This window comes from Petaurus breviceps, unplaced genomic scaffold, assembly GCF_028583685.1.
Source record: "Petaurus breviceps papuanus isolate PSGF00001 unplaced genomic scaffold, PetGlider_PUasm1.0 225, whole genome shotgun sequence".
NCBI lineage: Eukaryota > Metazoa > Chordata > Mammalia > Diprotodontia > Petauridae > Petaurus > Petaurus breviceps.
Genome location: NW_027185889.1, coordinates 8920911 through 8937975, shown reverse-complemented (window position 1 = coordinate 8937975; position 17065 = coordinate 8920911). Strand labels below are relative to the sequence as shown.

The following is a 17065-nucleotide window of genomic DNA, read 5'->3' as shown; positions in this document are numbered from 1 at the left end:
AATTCAATTATGTTGCTTCTAAATTGTGCATCTCTAATTGAACTCAGGGATTCAAATGCCATAGAATAACACTCAACCCCGGATCTTTTAGGGGGAAGACTAAGGGATTTCACAATTTTGTCTTCTCTAAAGAAGGGCACACTTCAGGGTAATCAGACAGCAGAACCAACAGGAAAGTGAATGCCCTTGAAGTGGGAGGGTGATGCTTGGCATTTTGTGTTCAAGAGGCATTTTAGAGAATGGTTTATCACTCTGGCCATGCTAATTCTGAACTGGGTAGAAAATAGACAGAAATGGCTTTTGTCTTAGCAGTCATTCAAGGCACAACTGTCCTCTTTTTCTAGCAAAGTACAACATAGAAAAAAGAAAGCTTTTGATTTCATTGCTAGGGAGGAGAGAAGCATGGAGGCTAAAATGTGGCAGGAGAAAAGGGAGATCCTGCCAATAATTCTTTGAGATAAAGTAGGTTTTTTTTTCTCGTAGTCCAAGGAAAGGACAAGAATTCCCATGTTCATATATGTATGCATGTATACACACAGAGGCATGTCTATGCATATACATGTATTACACATGTATAGACACACATGTATATAGATATATGCATATACCTTTTTATATCTATCTATTGTCTACTTTTTCTAGCAAAGTAGAACATAGGAAAAAGGAAGCTTTTGATTTCATTGTCAGGAAGAAGAGGGGCACAGAGACTAATATAAGGTGGTAGCAAAGGGAGACCCTGACAATGACTCTTTGAAATAAAATAGTTTCTCTTTTTTCTCATCCCAGGAAGGTTTGAGAATGCCCAGGTTCATGTTTCATGCATATATATATATATATATACACACACATAAATGCATATATGCATCCATGTATACAAACATATATAGATACATATATCTACATACACATAGCTCCTTCTCTCTCTCTCTCTTCCCCCCTTCCCCTCCCTCCTGTCCTCTTTTTCCCACCAGTAAAGTAGACCATAGAAAAAAATATGTATATGCATATACATATATGTGTGTATGTATTATATATGTATTTTGAAATCACATCCCCTCAGAAGGCTATGTGTGAGTTTTTTTTTTCTTTTTGGAAGGGGGAAGGCAGGGCAATTGGGGTTAATGACTTGCCCAAGGTCACACAGCTAGTAAGCATTAAGTGTCTGAGGCTGGATTTGAACTCAGGTCCTCCTGACTCCAGGGCCGGTGCTGTATTCACTGGGTCACCTAGTCGCCCTGTGAGATTTTTTTTTAGGGAAAGTGATTTTTGGAGGAAGATTTTAAAAAGCAATGGAGAAAAATATTCCAAAAGATGAGAAACAGGCAATAATAGAAGAATTGATTGATGAGGAATAATTATTGATGAGGAAAGAGATATGGGAGCAGGTGACAGGAGTCTAGGAGAGCAGCAACTACCTTAAAAATACAATTTCTAAAGAACCAGGGTTCATTCCTGACACAGCAGCTATGGTTCAAATACTTGAATAATCAGTCATAGATTTTGGTCTGGAAAGGAACTTGGAGATCATGTAATACTTTCCCTTAATTTTACAGATGAAAAATAGTTCCAGGGAGCCTAATTAGCCCAACATTATCCCTGGTAGTAAGTATTAGATCCAGAATGTGAACCAAAGTGCTCTGACACCACATATGGAGCTGATTCCCCTCTTCCACCCTGCCTTCAGATCATCAAATCATGAGACCTCGTGGTCTAAAATGCTATAAAGATGGTGACTTTGTATAAAAATTTGGGCGTTATGAAATAGAAATATTAATAATAGCTGACTTAAAAAAACTTTAAGCTTTGCCAGGCATTTTACATGTTTTATCTCATTTTGTTCTCAGAACAACTTTTTGAAGTCATTATTATTGTTTTCCCCATTTTATAGATGAGGAAACTGAGACTGAGGAACAATTACTTATTTGTCCAGGATCACATAACTATGAAGTATATAAATAAAGATTTGAACTCAGGTCTTCCTAACTCCAATTCCAAAATTCTATCAACTTAGTCCCCTCCTAAATAATAATGGCTAATTATTTTTATTTCCCCTTAAGGTTTGTGAAGTGCTTTACTTTTATATATTACCACATGGGAAACAAACCTAATGTATCCAGTCTGAAGGTTATCAATTATTGAAGGCATAACCAAATCAATATCACCCCTCTTGGTGACTCTGAATGCATATAGCATTGTGTGGGTAGTTGCTAATGTTGAATAAAGAAATTAATTATGCAAGATTATGCTTATAGACTAACAATCAGAGCATCACTTACAATATTTGGGCAGAGGAAGTGAATCCAGAAGTTCTGGGACCCCAGTAGGCATCAAGGTAACATTAGTTACAGAAAGTCTACAAGGATACTCAGCTTCTTGATCTGCCTAACAATGACCTGTGAGAATTGTGTTTGTGGAGATTTCTCAAGGCATATACCTTTGGAACCAAGATAGGAACCATGATGGAAGCTTTTCATGATGGAAGCATCAACGAATAACTTCTTCCAAACATGTGATAACTACAAATAAAGGAAAGAGAAGGAAGGGAGACTGGGGGATGTAGAAAACAAGGGAGTGACAGGAGAGAGGGAGGAAGGGGGAGAGAGACAGAGAGGAGAGAGATAGAGAGCGAGGACAGATAGAGATGGAGGTATAGAAACATAGAGACAGAGGAATCAGAGAGAGAGAAACAGAGAAGGGAGAGAGACTGAAAGAGAAAGAAAGATGAGTTAGAGGATAGACAGTGACACAGGAATGGAGACACAGAGAGTGAGAGAATGAGGGAGGAAATCAGAGTGGATGAAATCTTGAGATTAATATATTTTTGCAAGTATGAAATCTATGTCCTTGGTGTTTGTTCCAACCTTCCTTTCTTAGATTTCCTAACAGGTTCATTAGAGTAAGAGATGTCATCAGAGAAATCTGTAAGTCAAAGGAATGGATGGGTCATGTGGTGAGGGATGACAGGTGCTCTTCTGGTATCCTCTGGGGTTATTTTTTTTTTGGACCAAAGCTGATTTTTATCACTTTATGAGCTTCTAGTGACAAAAGCCTTCTATGAGTACAGGGCAGCTTCTCTGTAATTCAGTCTTAGATTGTAGCCTGGACCAACCAGAGGATAAGTGACTAGCCCAAGGTCACACAGCTAATATAGGTCAGAGGTAAGATGTGAATCCAGGTCTTCCTGAAGCTGAGACTGATTCTGTCTCCAGTATTTTATGCTTCCCCTCAGTGGTGTCCTCTTGATCTCAGGGGAAAGCAAGGACAGCACTCAGCATGTTGTTTGTACCCCTTGCAGTGAACTTATTGGCAAGACATGAACCAGAAGTGCAAAGGATGGGCAGGTGTGGATGGGATGCAGTCACCATCTTTGAGGGAATCTCCATGTCAATAAGGGTCTGGCAGCTATTTGAGAGGTTAGGCATAAACTAGACTGGGAGATCAGGGTAGGAGGAGTACAAATGAATTTCAACAAAGCATTTGATGAAATATCTCACAATTTCTCTGTGGATAAGATAGACTGAAGAAACACATAGTTGATGGCTTCAGAAATGATTGAGTAACTAAACCTAACCAGGGCTTATTAATGTCCAACTGGAGAGAGGCCCATGAACTGAGTGCCATAAGGATATGCCCTTGACCCTGTTTTGTGCAACATTTTTATCAGCTATTTGGATGAAGACATAGATAGTATACTTTACAAATCTGTGGATGATTAAACTGAGATCAGAAAAGACCCCAGCAAGGAATAGTGATGCCATGAATCTCACAACATGAAATTCATGGACTGATTCATTCATTCAACAAATATTATTAAGCACCTACTGTGTTCAGGCAATAGGGAAAGATACAAAATTTAAATTGGCCAGATGGCAACAATGTAGGAAATAGAAACGTGGGCAACTATGATCCAAAATACAGTATTCCTTATTTAGCACATTAGAGAGTTGAGAAAGCAAATTGAAGTCCAAGGGAGACCTTACCACCAGAGGGTAACATGGAAGGAAGGTAAGAAATAAGAATTTACTAAGTGCCTACTGTGTGCTAGGTGCTTTATATTATCTCACTTCATCCTCACAATAACCCTGAGAGGTAGCTACTATTATTACTCTCATTTTATATAGCTGAGGAAACTGAGGCAAACAGAAACTTAAGTGACTTCCCTAAGTTAGTAAATATCTGAGGCTGGATTTGAATTTGGGTCTTCTTAACTCCAGGTCCAATTTTTTATCCACTAGTGCAAGATGTCAAATTTTGACTCTTTAATGACTGGGTATGAATTCAATAAATAGGTGAGGGTTTGGGGAGGAGGAAATGGAAAGTAGAACAATTTGTATTTTGGAGGGAATGTTCAAAATGATAAGATTGTGGATCAGTGTGAATATAGCTAGGTCTTGATAAGTGCCAATAATGAATCCTCTGTAGTAGTTGCATGCATTCAAATTAGCTCCATTCAAAGTTATAATTATGTGATATATGATCATTAGTTTAATCCCAAAGGAAATATTCAGTGCAAATATGAATAATGCATATGCTTCAGTGAATTCATTATTTGTACTAATTGAGGCCTGGAATAATTATTTGCACTAATTGAGACCTGGCTGTATTTAAACATTTTTGATCCTTCACAAAGCAACTAGCAACACTGCTCATTGAGCATGAATGCAAACTTGACATTGTTTTTACCTAGTTTTCCCCCTTCTTAATGACATAAAGGTGCTCCCTTCTGGGTCTGATCCACACCTGTTTTTAGTTTTTTTTTTTTTTGGTTGGTATGGCTACAGAAAATGGTTCACATTAATCACCAGGTGAAAAACATCTGTAACTACTGTTTTAGAGACAGTGGACAAGATAATTTCTGCGTTCAATCTGACATGGTCGACAAATCACAAGTGCTTTTTATCTGGTAACTGCTTTTCCAATTGTGCTCTTTGGAAGGGATTTTGGCTGCTAAGCAAATCCATTTGTAAAATCTCCCTTGGCTGGCACCCATTAGAATGGATGAACTGCTTCATGCAAGGGGACAGGCATGTACCAGAATTCTTTAGGTGTCATATGAGCCATCTTTCCTTAAAATAAAAAAAAAAAAACTTCTCGACGGTTGTCAATTTTGTAAAATAATTGTTTTAAAATTTTTATTCCTGAAAGAATGTTGAAGAGGTTTGTTGTTCAGTTGTTTCAATTATGTCCGACTCTTTGTAATCTCATTTAGAGTTCCCTTGGCAAAGATATTGGAGTGGTTTACCATTCTCTTTTCTAGTTCATTTCACAGATGAGGAAAATGAGGCCAGAAGGATTAAGTGACTTGCTCAGGGTCACACAGTAAGTGCCTGAGGCCAGATTTAAACTCAAGAAGATGAATCTTCCTGACTCCAGGCTGGGCACTCTCCCTATTGAATCACTAACTGGTTCAAAGCCAAGTTAAAACTTGCCCTAGAGAGTTCTCAGTTTGATAGTGGGGACACAGAATCAAGTCTTCTTGATTAGTCATGGGCAGATTATTTACAGCAAATTTTAATCTCAGGTCACCTTTCCTCCACCATTTGCCTACTCCCAGGTGAACCCTCCTTGGACTCCATAGATTAGCTCGTGTTTACAGCTGCCCAGTTTACAACTGTGATTCCCCAACCTCTTTGGAGAGACCTCTCCTTATCGCCATTTGTTTGGTTTTCCTGACACTCTTATCTCCCAGTGTCTAAATATAGAGTACAAATGGATTTCTTAAAAATAAATTTTTATTGATAGTTTTTGTTTTTATATCACTTACAATTTCCTAATATAATTGAGAGGGGAGATATCATTCCCTCTTCCTTCTCAGAGAATAATCCTTTATATCAAAGGATAAAAAAGGGAAAAAAAGCCCAGTTCAACAAAACTAACCAACATAATGTAAAAGTCTGACACTATATGAGATATAGTCTCACATTTCTGCAAAGAAGCAAGAATATTTTCTCATATGTCTTCTTTGGAGTCAAACTTGAGTATTATAATTTTACAGCATCCAGTTTTAATTATTTCTTTATTGTAATTCCACTTACCTTATTGTAGTCAGATCATTTGTATTAAAAAAAATGAAAATCTGAGGTAAGGACTAAGTTTCCCCTGAGCTTTAGACCTTAAGGATGGGCCTGATTGAAGTCTTCTGATGTGGGTCAGGGAAATTTCACAACAATGAGAATACGCTAACTGTTGTCAAGGGACTCGTGAGGAGGCAAGAGAGGGGAAGGGAACGAATTTATTAAGTCTCTAGCATATGCTAGGCATTGTACTATGGTAAGCACTTTACACATATCATTTGATCCTCATAACAACCATGGTGAGGTAGGTGCTATTATTATTTCCATTTTACAGTTGAAGAAACTGAGTCAAATAGAGGCTAAGTGACTTGCCTAGGGTCACACAGCTGGAAAATTCTGAGACCCTGTCTCCAGACTTAGCACTTTATCCAGTGAGCCACCCAGGAGGAAGAGGGTAAATGCATGAAAGAGTACTGCAATGTTGATATCTGGATATTCAGAGTAGATTCTTTCTTAAACTATCTGCTCAGAGATGAGACCTTAATGCCTAGAGTGTTTGTGCAGATGTTATTTTCTCTGTTTTTTTGTTGATTTCTTTTTTACCTATGATTTTATCGATATTGGGAAGTCCTGGTGAAAAGACTCCCTATACCCATTCAGGTCATCACCTACTCAGCAATTTTTAGTCTTAGAGACTTGTCTGAGGCACTGAGAGATTATTACTCTATTACATGAGGTCACATGTGTAAAGTCACACAGCCCGTAAGTGCAGTAAGACTTATTATACCTAGATTTTTATGACTTTGGATCTGATGCTCTATGTAATACACACCCTTCCCATGTATGTATATGTAGTTGTGTCTGACAAAGTCAGATTTCATTAAAGTTTTGGGGCATATTGCAAGAACCTGCCCAATGTGAATGGAAAGCTGAGGTATGTTGTCAGTAATTTTAGTATGCTATATATGTGTGTATATATATACATACATACACACATCTACATAGATATATGTGTTATATAAACACACAGTATACATATATGTGAAAATACATGTACACACACATATAATACATGCATGTGTGTGTATATATTCTACCATTACAGTTCCATTCTGATACCTTGTTGTGGTGGGTGATCATGGCAGAGGCTATGACTATTCCTAACAAGTTCAAGAGACCTCTGATACAGACTTGGTAACAGTTTGTACATCTGTTGTCCAAGGAGCAGCCTTACTAAGCTGGCATTGAGGTAATATATATATATATATATATATATATGTATATATATATATATTTTTTATCCACTGCAGCTCTTGAAAATAATCTACTAAGTGGTAGGGGGTGTTATAATCTGTATTGAAGTCTGTCATATAGTAAACACTTAGTGCTTTTTCATTCATTTACTCATCTATCCACCCATCCATCCATTAATTACTTAATTAGTTGGTGGCAGGAACACCCACTCAGACAAAATCAGATTTTCTTGAAGTACTGGCAAGGACATGTACAGTATATACATGAAACTGACTCATGCTATCAATCATTTTTCTCTTTATAAAGTAAAGAATGTGAGTTTTTTCTATCATAAAAGTAGATATTTTAATAATAAAAGTACATTCACCAAAGGACCTGTGAGAAAGATGTGTTTAGAGTGCGCAATAACCTTAATCCATCCCTGACCTGCTTCCGGAATTCCCTCCCCTCTTTTCTGTCTGTCTTCCCCTCCAGCCTGCCAATCCCCACCTGTTGAAATCCTACCCATCCTTTAAATCCCAGCTCAATGCTCAACCCCAGCTTAAATGCCGTCTCCTCAGTGGAGCTTTCCGGGATCCCTTCCCCTCACCCCTCCTCAGGAATGATTGTTCTGTCTTTCCTTCAAACATCACTTGGTTTGTACTTCTCTAACATGCTTAGGTATTATTATTATTATTATTAATTAGGTATTAGTTTACATGCTAGTTATTCATGTCAACCCCCCCCCCCCCCCCCCATTCTGACCTCCATAAAGGCAGGGATTCCATATTATTTAATGCTTGTATTTTTCCCCAGTTCCTAGCACTAGGTGCTTGATAAATGTTTACTGAAGCTGAAATTGAGAATTTAGAGATGAACCCTGAGAAAATTAGAAAAACCCTGGAGCAGGTTAGCAGGTTACCCCCCCCCCCCCATTTAGGAAATAGGACCTAACTTTTTAATATCATCTCAAGCCAAAGATAATTAGGACAATCAATCTGCTATAGAACCATCCTGTGCTGGTGACCAAAGTCAAAGAGAAATAATTTTTGTGTTATGTTTCTGCCATGAGCCAGTACTACATGGAATAGACCAGTCCAAAACTCTCTCAGGTTACAGGTAAGGACATTGAAACCAAGGGAGCTAAAATGGTTTGCTCAAGGTTATCCAACCTGTTAGTGATAATTCTGTGACTAGAAACCAGGTCTCCCATCCTTCACTGTGTTCTTCCTTTCACTGTGCCATGTTCCATTCTTCAAAAGTTACTTGCAAAGTGAATTTCTGACTGTTAAGTAATATGTCTCCATTATCAAATTAGAGATGTGCTCCTTTGATTAGCTTAAAATGTAGTCTGTAGGTTTTCTGAGTTGTTCTCCAACCTAGAAAGAAGATTTTCTTTTTGATTTGATGATACAGATAGATATTGGCAGTGCCAGTGGATAGTCATGGATAGGTCAGTTTACAAAAAAGGTTAAAAAGCTGGGAAGGAGGAATGGAGGGATGGAGAGAAGAGGGACTAGGAGGGAGGGAGAAGAGAGACAGACATTCAGAGAGACATAGAGAGACAGAGATAGAGAGAGAGAAGGAGAGACAGAGGGAGAGGAAGAAGGAAGAAAAGAGGGAGGGAGGGAGAGAGAGGGAGAGGGAGAGAAAGAAAGTGGGGAGAGAGTGTTACACTGCATTGTGAGCAGCTAGTCTTTTAGTATTGTCTATTTTGTTGGACTTTCAGTTTTAGCTCTTTGAAGACCTGTGCATTCCAGTATAGTGCTAGGCTAATCTACTTGCTCCTTGCTTACCCCTTGTTCCATATTTTATGCTCCTACCAGCTGATTGTCTGAGCCCTGATTGTGCTCTGAAGCGAGTGAATACTTCTACCTAGCCCTTTCCTGGGGCTTCTTCCTCAAGTGGCCCCTTGGTCAAGCCAACTTTCCTATCTCAGGGCCCATCCCAACTTCCATGCCAGCATCCCCTTTCCTTTTTCTCCTCCCAGGTAGACACCAGCACCTTCCATCCCCACCCCTGCCAGGGGAAACCTAGAATTCTCTCTCTACTCTATTGGGTTCACTCTCTCCTCAATAATGGTGGTAGGTCACTTTTGTGGGAACCACCTGAATCGTAAGGAAAAAATAGATTTTCCACAAGGCCTAAGGACTCCTGGACTTGACCAGTCTTGCACCCTTAGGAATTCTAGGCCTTTCCAACTTCCCTATAGCTGAATTCTCCCACATGAATAATTTCCCCTATTCTTGAGGGATTATCCTCTTTCTCTATTTCAATTTCCATCCCTTACTAGTGTGAGCACACTGTTAATGCTTTATAACAGCCTTATTCATTAATTTATAGCAGGTAGCTTAAGACTAGACATTTCCTTCTTAGCCAAACAAGGGATAGCAGCAATTAAAAAAACTATAAAATAGATAATTTTGATTATCAAAAATTAAAAAGATTTTGCATAGGTAAAATTAACATATCTCGGGTAAGAAGAGAAGCAGTTAAATGGGGAATATATATTTGTATCAAATTTCTCAGATAAGAGTTTGTTATTCAAGATATGTAAATAACTAATAGTAATAAAGCCAAAAGTGATTCTCCAGTAGGTAAGTAGTCAAATGATACAAATAACTAGCTGTTGAAAGAGTTTTAGATGAATAACAATGAAATAAATATAAATAATAATATATTATTTATATATATATTATTATATATATAATTATATTATATAATTATATTATATATATAATTATATTATATAATTATATTATATATTATATATATATAATTATATTATATAAATATAAAATATATTTAATAAAAATAAAAAAATAAAAATGAAAGGGTGCTTCAAATCATTAATACTAAGATAAATATAAATCAAAACAACCTTGAAATTTTACCTCACAGCCCACAAAATGCCAAAGATAACAAAAGATAGGAATGGCCAATGTTAGAGGGGTGGTAGCACTATGGTGGAACTGGGAATTAGTATAACCTTTCTGGAAAGCAATTTTAAATTATACAAAATGACTAAAATTTCAGTATCCTTTGACCTCTACACACTACTATTAGGTAGAGATCATAAGGGTGTCTGTCATTTATAAACAGAAAGGTTCTATATATACCAAAATATTTATAGGAATTTTTTTTTTTGTGCTAGAAAAGAACCAGAAACAAAGTAGGTACCCCCTGCTTTGGTTATTGTGATACATGAAAATAATGGAGTTTTACTAATTCTCTAAGGAAAGGTGACTGTGGATAGTACAGAGAAACGTGAAAAGATTTACATGAACTGATACAAAGTGATATAAATAAACCCAAGGGAAAAATATAAACAACGTAAAAAGAAAAGGCAACCGCCACAAAACAGCTGGAAACAATGATGTGGTAAAATTATAAAGATTAAGTTTTGTCATACTTCCTCAAAAACTCCTTTGTAGAGGTGCCCATGGGTGTGGAATATCACCTATATTGTCAGATTAAAGAAGTATGTTGATCAGTTTTGCTGAGTTTTTTCCTCTTCTTGCTTTTTTTCTTAAAAAAAAAAAACAACAAACAAAACTTTTTGTTACAAGAGAGCTCCCTGTTAGGCTGGGAGAGAGGGAGGAATATAGGGACACATGTAGGTGATATAAAAATAAAGGATATCAATAAAAATTATTTAAAAAAGACTAGACATTTATCCATCTTGCTTTCCAGATGCAGCAGCAATAAGCCAGCACATAACAATTCAACTCAATTTGATTTTATTCAATTAAATACAGTTATCATTTATTAAGTACTTACTGTATAGCAGGTGCTGTGCTAGACACTAGGTATAGAAAGAAAAAAAACCAAAAATACAAAAATATACAAATACAAAAAACCCCCACAAAATAAAAATGAAAAAAGAAATGATTCTTAACCTCCAGGAGCTTATATCCTATTGGAGAGAATTTTACACACACACACATATACACATATACGCATATACATATATTTCATATATACACACATACATAGATATATACAAATATGTACATATATACAAACACAAATATATACAAAGAAAAAACAAAAATATGTAAATAAAAAACCCCACAAAATAAACGAAAAGGCAATTATTCCTGTCCTCTAGGGAGCTTACATTGTATTGGAGGGATTTTTTTTCTTTTTTTTGCTTTTTGAGGGCAGTTGGGGTTAAGTGATTTGCCCAAGGTCACACAGCTAGTTTTTGTGTTAAGTGTCTGAGGCCAGATCCGAACCCAGGTCCTCCTAACTCTAAGGCCAGTGCTCTATTCACTGCGCCACCTAGCCAACCCAGGAGGGAATTTTATATATAAATATATGTACACATACATATACATGTCTATTTCATATATACACACATACATAGACGTAGGCACACACACATATATACATAGACAGATAAACACAAAATATATACAGAGTAAATACAAATGTAAAGCACTTCTGTTTCCTTGGTCAGGCTCTTTCTTCCTGACCATGTCACCTCTCCTACTCAACAAACTACAATAACTTCCTGTCACCTCCAGGATCAAATCTAACATCCTCTTCATAACTAGGTCCCCTCCTACCTCTCCTGTCTTTTAACATGTGCTACCATCCAGTAACACTGGCATCCTTGCTTTTCTTCACACAAGACACTCCAATTTCCCAACTCTTTGCTTTTCAGTGGCTATCCCCCCTGCCTGGTTCTCCTTCCCTTCTCATTTCCACCTCCTGGTTTTCCTGACTTCCTTGGCTTCCTTCAAGTCCCAGCTAAAATTTAACCTTCTACAAGAAACCTCTCTGATCCCCTTTAATGCTAGTGTTTATCTCCGATTTACTCTCTCTAAATTTCGTTTGTACCTAGTTGTTTGTATCTTCATTGAACTGTGAGCTTCTTGAGAGCAGGAACTGTTTTTTACCTTTCTTTGTATCTTTAGCACTTGGCACAGTGCCAGCATAAATGCTTAATAGATGTTTATTGACTGACTGACTTGGCAAAGAGGGCAAAGTTATTTCACAGGAATGGTTCTGTCAAAGGGGGTAGCATCCTTTCCACCTCTGAGGGAAAGAGGAAAGAACGAAATTCATTTCAACCAATCATTCTTGCAGTCTGCACCTGACTCTCATCGTCATAGCGATGCTCTGGATGCAGGGGTTCTGAGCAACAGCTGTCACAGTCTTTGTGGAGAGGGGCAGAGGAGGGCAAATACCTGATTCTGCCAACTACACATGGTATCAAGATGCGGAATGACCCCAAGGATGACCCCTTTTAGTCTGATTTCCTCTCCACTTTCACTTTTGTCTTTGTATTCCCAGTGAGTAACACAGTGCCTGGCAGATAGTAAGTATTTAATGCTTGTAGATCAATTGAATAAAAGTGTTGGAACTGAGATTCAAAGTTCTCCTGACATCAAATCCAACATTCTTTTCTATCATAGTTCTGTTTGTATGTTCCTCACCACTCGTCACTAATTGATTTTATTCATCATTCATACATTTCCTTAATTTGTTGTAATTACACAATCTGGTCTCCAATTGCTCTGACAATTTTTCTGTAAGATCAAGGAGAATGTTCATTTTTTTCTCCCACCTTATAAATGACTCAATCTAAATATATTTCATTGAGAGCATCATCATTTTGGCAAATTTGAAGAGCCAAGTTTCTCCCACATTTCTTAAGCAACTATCTCACCCCCCCTTTTCTTTTTTGGTTTCCTATATTTCATAGTTAGAAGAAGCAGCATCCTTGTGTGTAGGAAGTTGTGAATCAGCATAAGTATATATCCACCAAAAATCTTTTTATGACAGTGATGGTAGATACTTCTCATGTCCACCACGACTGAGGAGCATATCTTCCTTCCTGTAGTGTTTCCAGCTAAGACTCCTACTTTCTGGAAATTAAAAAAAGAAAAACATACTAAGAGAAGTTCAAACAATTAAGCCAAAAAACCCCCCAAAACCTCCAAACCCAAACCCTCCAATGCCTCTCTTGCCCAAACAGTCTGTCCTAACCAATTTAGGGGAATAACTCCTACGTTGGTACAAGGATGAAGTGTTTTGATTATAGATAGCAGTAGGAAGAATGGTACATTTTGTTTTACTCTGACTGATTGGATGTTTGGGAACAGAATAATTGTATGGAGAGGTCCTGAAGCCCTGGGGGTGGGCTGTGCCTTTGATCTTGGTTCTCTTTTTTAACTCAATGTTAATGATAAGCTCAACTGCAAGGAAGCCGTCTTCTTAGAAGAATCCCATCAAAATTCCCAAATCCTAACTTAAGCAACGCTTTTAAGATTCTGCTAATAATTCCGCATTTATGTTTCAAAATGATCTTCCAGGGGAAGAGCAGGGATGAGGAGAGGATAATATAGCCTGTAGAATTATTAATGTCAGTATTTTTAATATAGTTCTCTCAGGCACAAGGCATTTATCTTTACCAGTGACGAGAGAGTCCCATACCAATGGGCTTTTGGACTTGGGTTACATGCACATAAACAGGGAAACAATCTATTTGGGAGCTATAATTTTGCCGTTCTTTCATTCATTCAAATGAATATCAACTATCTTCTGTGTGCAAGGCACACATTATGGCCTGTACTCTAATCTTCCATAGTACTTTTCAATGGCTTACTTAAACTTTAAATCTTCCTTAACACTGACCATAGTACTCTGTATGAAGTAGGTGCTTAATAAACATTTCTTGAAATGAAATATGAATAAAACATGTTTTCTGCCCTTAGTGAACTTACAATCTAGCAGTACATGTATGTGTAAGAGGAACATGGGTTTTTCTGTGTTGGCTGAAATGCCAAGAAAGACATGGTTATCTTGTTTCCCATATTTCCAGCATTTCCAATACCTTCTGGAAGAACCTCAGGACAATTTGCAGGGCTATGTGTTAGCTGCTAGAGAGCAGGATGGGAACTGAAAGAAAACATAGAAAAGGTCAGTGGGTTTATCCCCAGTTTCAGAAAGACTGCATAGGACCTCAATGGAGACTAGGGAATACTGTCTAGGATATGAGAAGAGGTAACTAAGATAGGAAAAGAATTCACTTACACTAACTCAGCTAAGAATGGGGACTAAGGACTTCCCATTGAGAAGAGCTGGGAAGAAGGCTCTTACCTGATTGAACAGTCCTTTTATCCAGCTGATAGCCAAGGCAGATTAAAAACAGAGCTCAAAATGTTGACTAGCCTCAAGGCATATACTGCCCCCCCTCCCAGATCTACCCCAGTTTCATTCTAAGAAAATCAATGAAGAGTCCCAGAATCAGATGATGGCAGGGGCAAGGGAGTCCAAGGAAATGTGGTAGGCAGAGCTGACAGCAGCCATGAGGTCTTGATGGTTTCTGGAGACACAACTATGAGAGATTACACAGGGAAGGTTTTCTTAGTTATGTTACAGGGGAGATGCTACTGAAGTCAGAGTCCCTCCTTAATGGGACTATGTGTTTTCTTGGAACTTTTTTCCCTTTCCAGCACATGAGTCTATAACTCTGCTGTTTTGAATCTAAGAGTAATTCTGCTATATGTTTCTCCTATGTCATTTACTTCAATATTCAACTCTGATTTTACACTTTTATATTTTATTTTTGGTTCCTGTCTGATCTTCAGGTAGAGCAGGCCCTGGATGGAGGTTCACACCATATGTTTTCTCCTCATATTGGATCAAACTAGCATGAGAGAACCTAAGATCCAGAGTTCAGTGGGATAAGGAGAAGGAAGAGGAAGAGAAGGGGTAGTAGGAGGAATAGAAGAAAGGGGAAGAAGAAGAAGGGGGAAGAAGAAAGGGAAAAAAGAAGAAAAAGAAAGAAGAGGAGGGAAAGGAAGAGTTGGAGGTAGATATAAAGGATACTTTATGGCCAGTTCATGGGCTTTCTATTGCTTTTCAATTTTGATTTTTATTGGTCTCTCAATACATTTTTATCTAGTTCCTCTTGTATCCTGCTTTACACATTTCTGATGCTTGGTTGGGGTATGAAATCTGTGATAACAGATTAAGGTAGCTGAGCTAAGGCCAAGTCCTGAACAACTAATTTAAACAAAGCAGCTATAGTCCATCTCCATCCCAAGGCACCAAAGGCCTAAATATTTATCTAGTTTCCCTTATACATTAGAAAAAGTAGATATGAGAACCCAATAGGAACCTGGAAGTAACAATAGTAAATTACTAGTAGTGATCATTATAAAAAATGAGTTCATTTTAAGCAGAAAATGCTTATTTTACTTTGAAACTAAAGAACTTAGTTTTATCACTTAGTTATAATTAGCAGCCTAATTATATTGAATGCAGAAATAAATCTAGGCTATCTTACATGGGTCAATTAGGGCATCCATGGTCAATGATTCATAGTCACTAACTTTTGAAAATAGACCTTGGTAACAGTTTCAACATGATAGCAGTTTTGTCGCAGTTGATTGATGACTCCTGGAAAAGATGGATTTATGGGCCTTGGACCAAGTGAAAAGCAGGATGATTTAATGGAAGTAATTATAAATATTTGTTGATTAACTGCTATAGAACTTTAAGGTTTACAAAACTATTTTCTAACAAGGGTCTTGGGAATCAGGTAGTATAAGTATTATTATTCTCATTTTATGAATCAGGAAATCGAGGATCAGAGACTTTCAGAGATTTGCTCAAGGTCACATAGTTATAATAATAGTAATAATAAGTTTGTAAAGTACCTACTATGTTCTAGGTACTGTGCTAAGTTCTTTATAGATATTATCTCATTTGATCCTTATAACAACCCTGGGAGGTAGGTGCTATTTTTACCCTCATTTTACTGATACAGAAATAGAGGCAAACAGCCATCAAGTGACTTGCCCAAAGACACACAGATAATGAGTGTTTGAGATTGAATCTGAACTCAGGTCTTAATTATTACTTCAGGCCCAGGACTCAATTCACTGCACCACCTAGCTGCCTCAGAAATTTGAACCCAGTTCCAAGTCCAGTGCTCATTCTACTATACTACTGAATCATGTCTTACTGTTGTTTTGTCCTTCGTTCTTGAAGAGGACCGTGACATCAGGAAGATGATGCCATGACTTGCCAGTGAATTGGATTTAAGTGAGGGAGGGCTGTGCAAGGTCATCAGCCTCACTTTCTCCTCTGGAACCATGTGGGTCCACTGGCAAGAAATAGATCAAGACTACTGGAAATGACTCCCGAATTATGTGTAAGGAGACCTGGGATATAGCTCCAGTTCTAATACATCCCAGGTGTGTGACCTTGGGCTAGTCACTTCCTTTCTTCAGACTTCAGACTCCTCATTTGTAAAAGAAGAAGGTGAGGCTCTTCTAATTCCAAGGTTTGGTGATTTTAGAGACACTTGGGGTTGATTCTTCTGGATGAGAATATCAATCACTTGAACCAGCTTTAGTATCTACTTGCTTACTTTGGACTTAGGGAATTTGGCATTTGTTCATAATACCTGGATCTTCTAATTATGCCCTTAAACTATGCAATTGCAAGATAATTATGTTCAGCATCATGAAATAGACATCATACTTGATTTCTCCTTGCATGTTAAATAGTTTTTAATGAGTGGTTTTCTTTAAAAACCCTTGTAGATAATTGCTTACAGTTTTAAATCCTCATCTGTGGAAGGTTCTTGATCTTATTTCAACTGAAAATGAAATGATTTTAAGTCTTTTGTGATTTAAGAAGGAGACTACTCAGGTCTATAATAATTCCCCTAAGGTACCTGAGTACCCTCAAAGTAGCCATAGAACTATTAACATTTATGTGAACAGAATAGCTGCAGTCACCATGTACCTTACATTTTCTGGGCCAGTCTGATTTATGGTATTCTATCACATCTT

General features: G+C 37.5%; 1 long non-coding RNA gene across 1 annotated transcript in view; it reads right to left on the bottom strand.

Moving 5' to 3' along the window:
• Nucleotides 1-12287: 12287 nt before the first annotated feature.
• LOC138166615 (uncharacterized) overlaps nucleotides 12288-17065 on the bottom strand; it is a 51069-nt gene continuing 46291 nt past the window's right edge. Inside the window, exons 2-3 of the long non-coding RNA XR_011169647.1 lie at nucleotides 14092-14156; nucleotides 12288-13123 (exon numbers count right to left, since the gene is read on the bottom strand). This is a non-coding gene — a long non-coding RNA (uncharacterized lncRNA). The remainder of the gene's footprint in view (nucleotides 13124-14091; nucleotides 14157-17065) is intronic.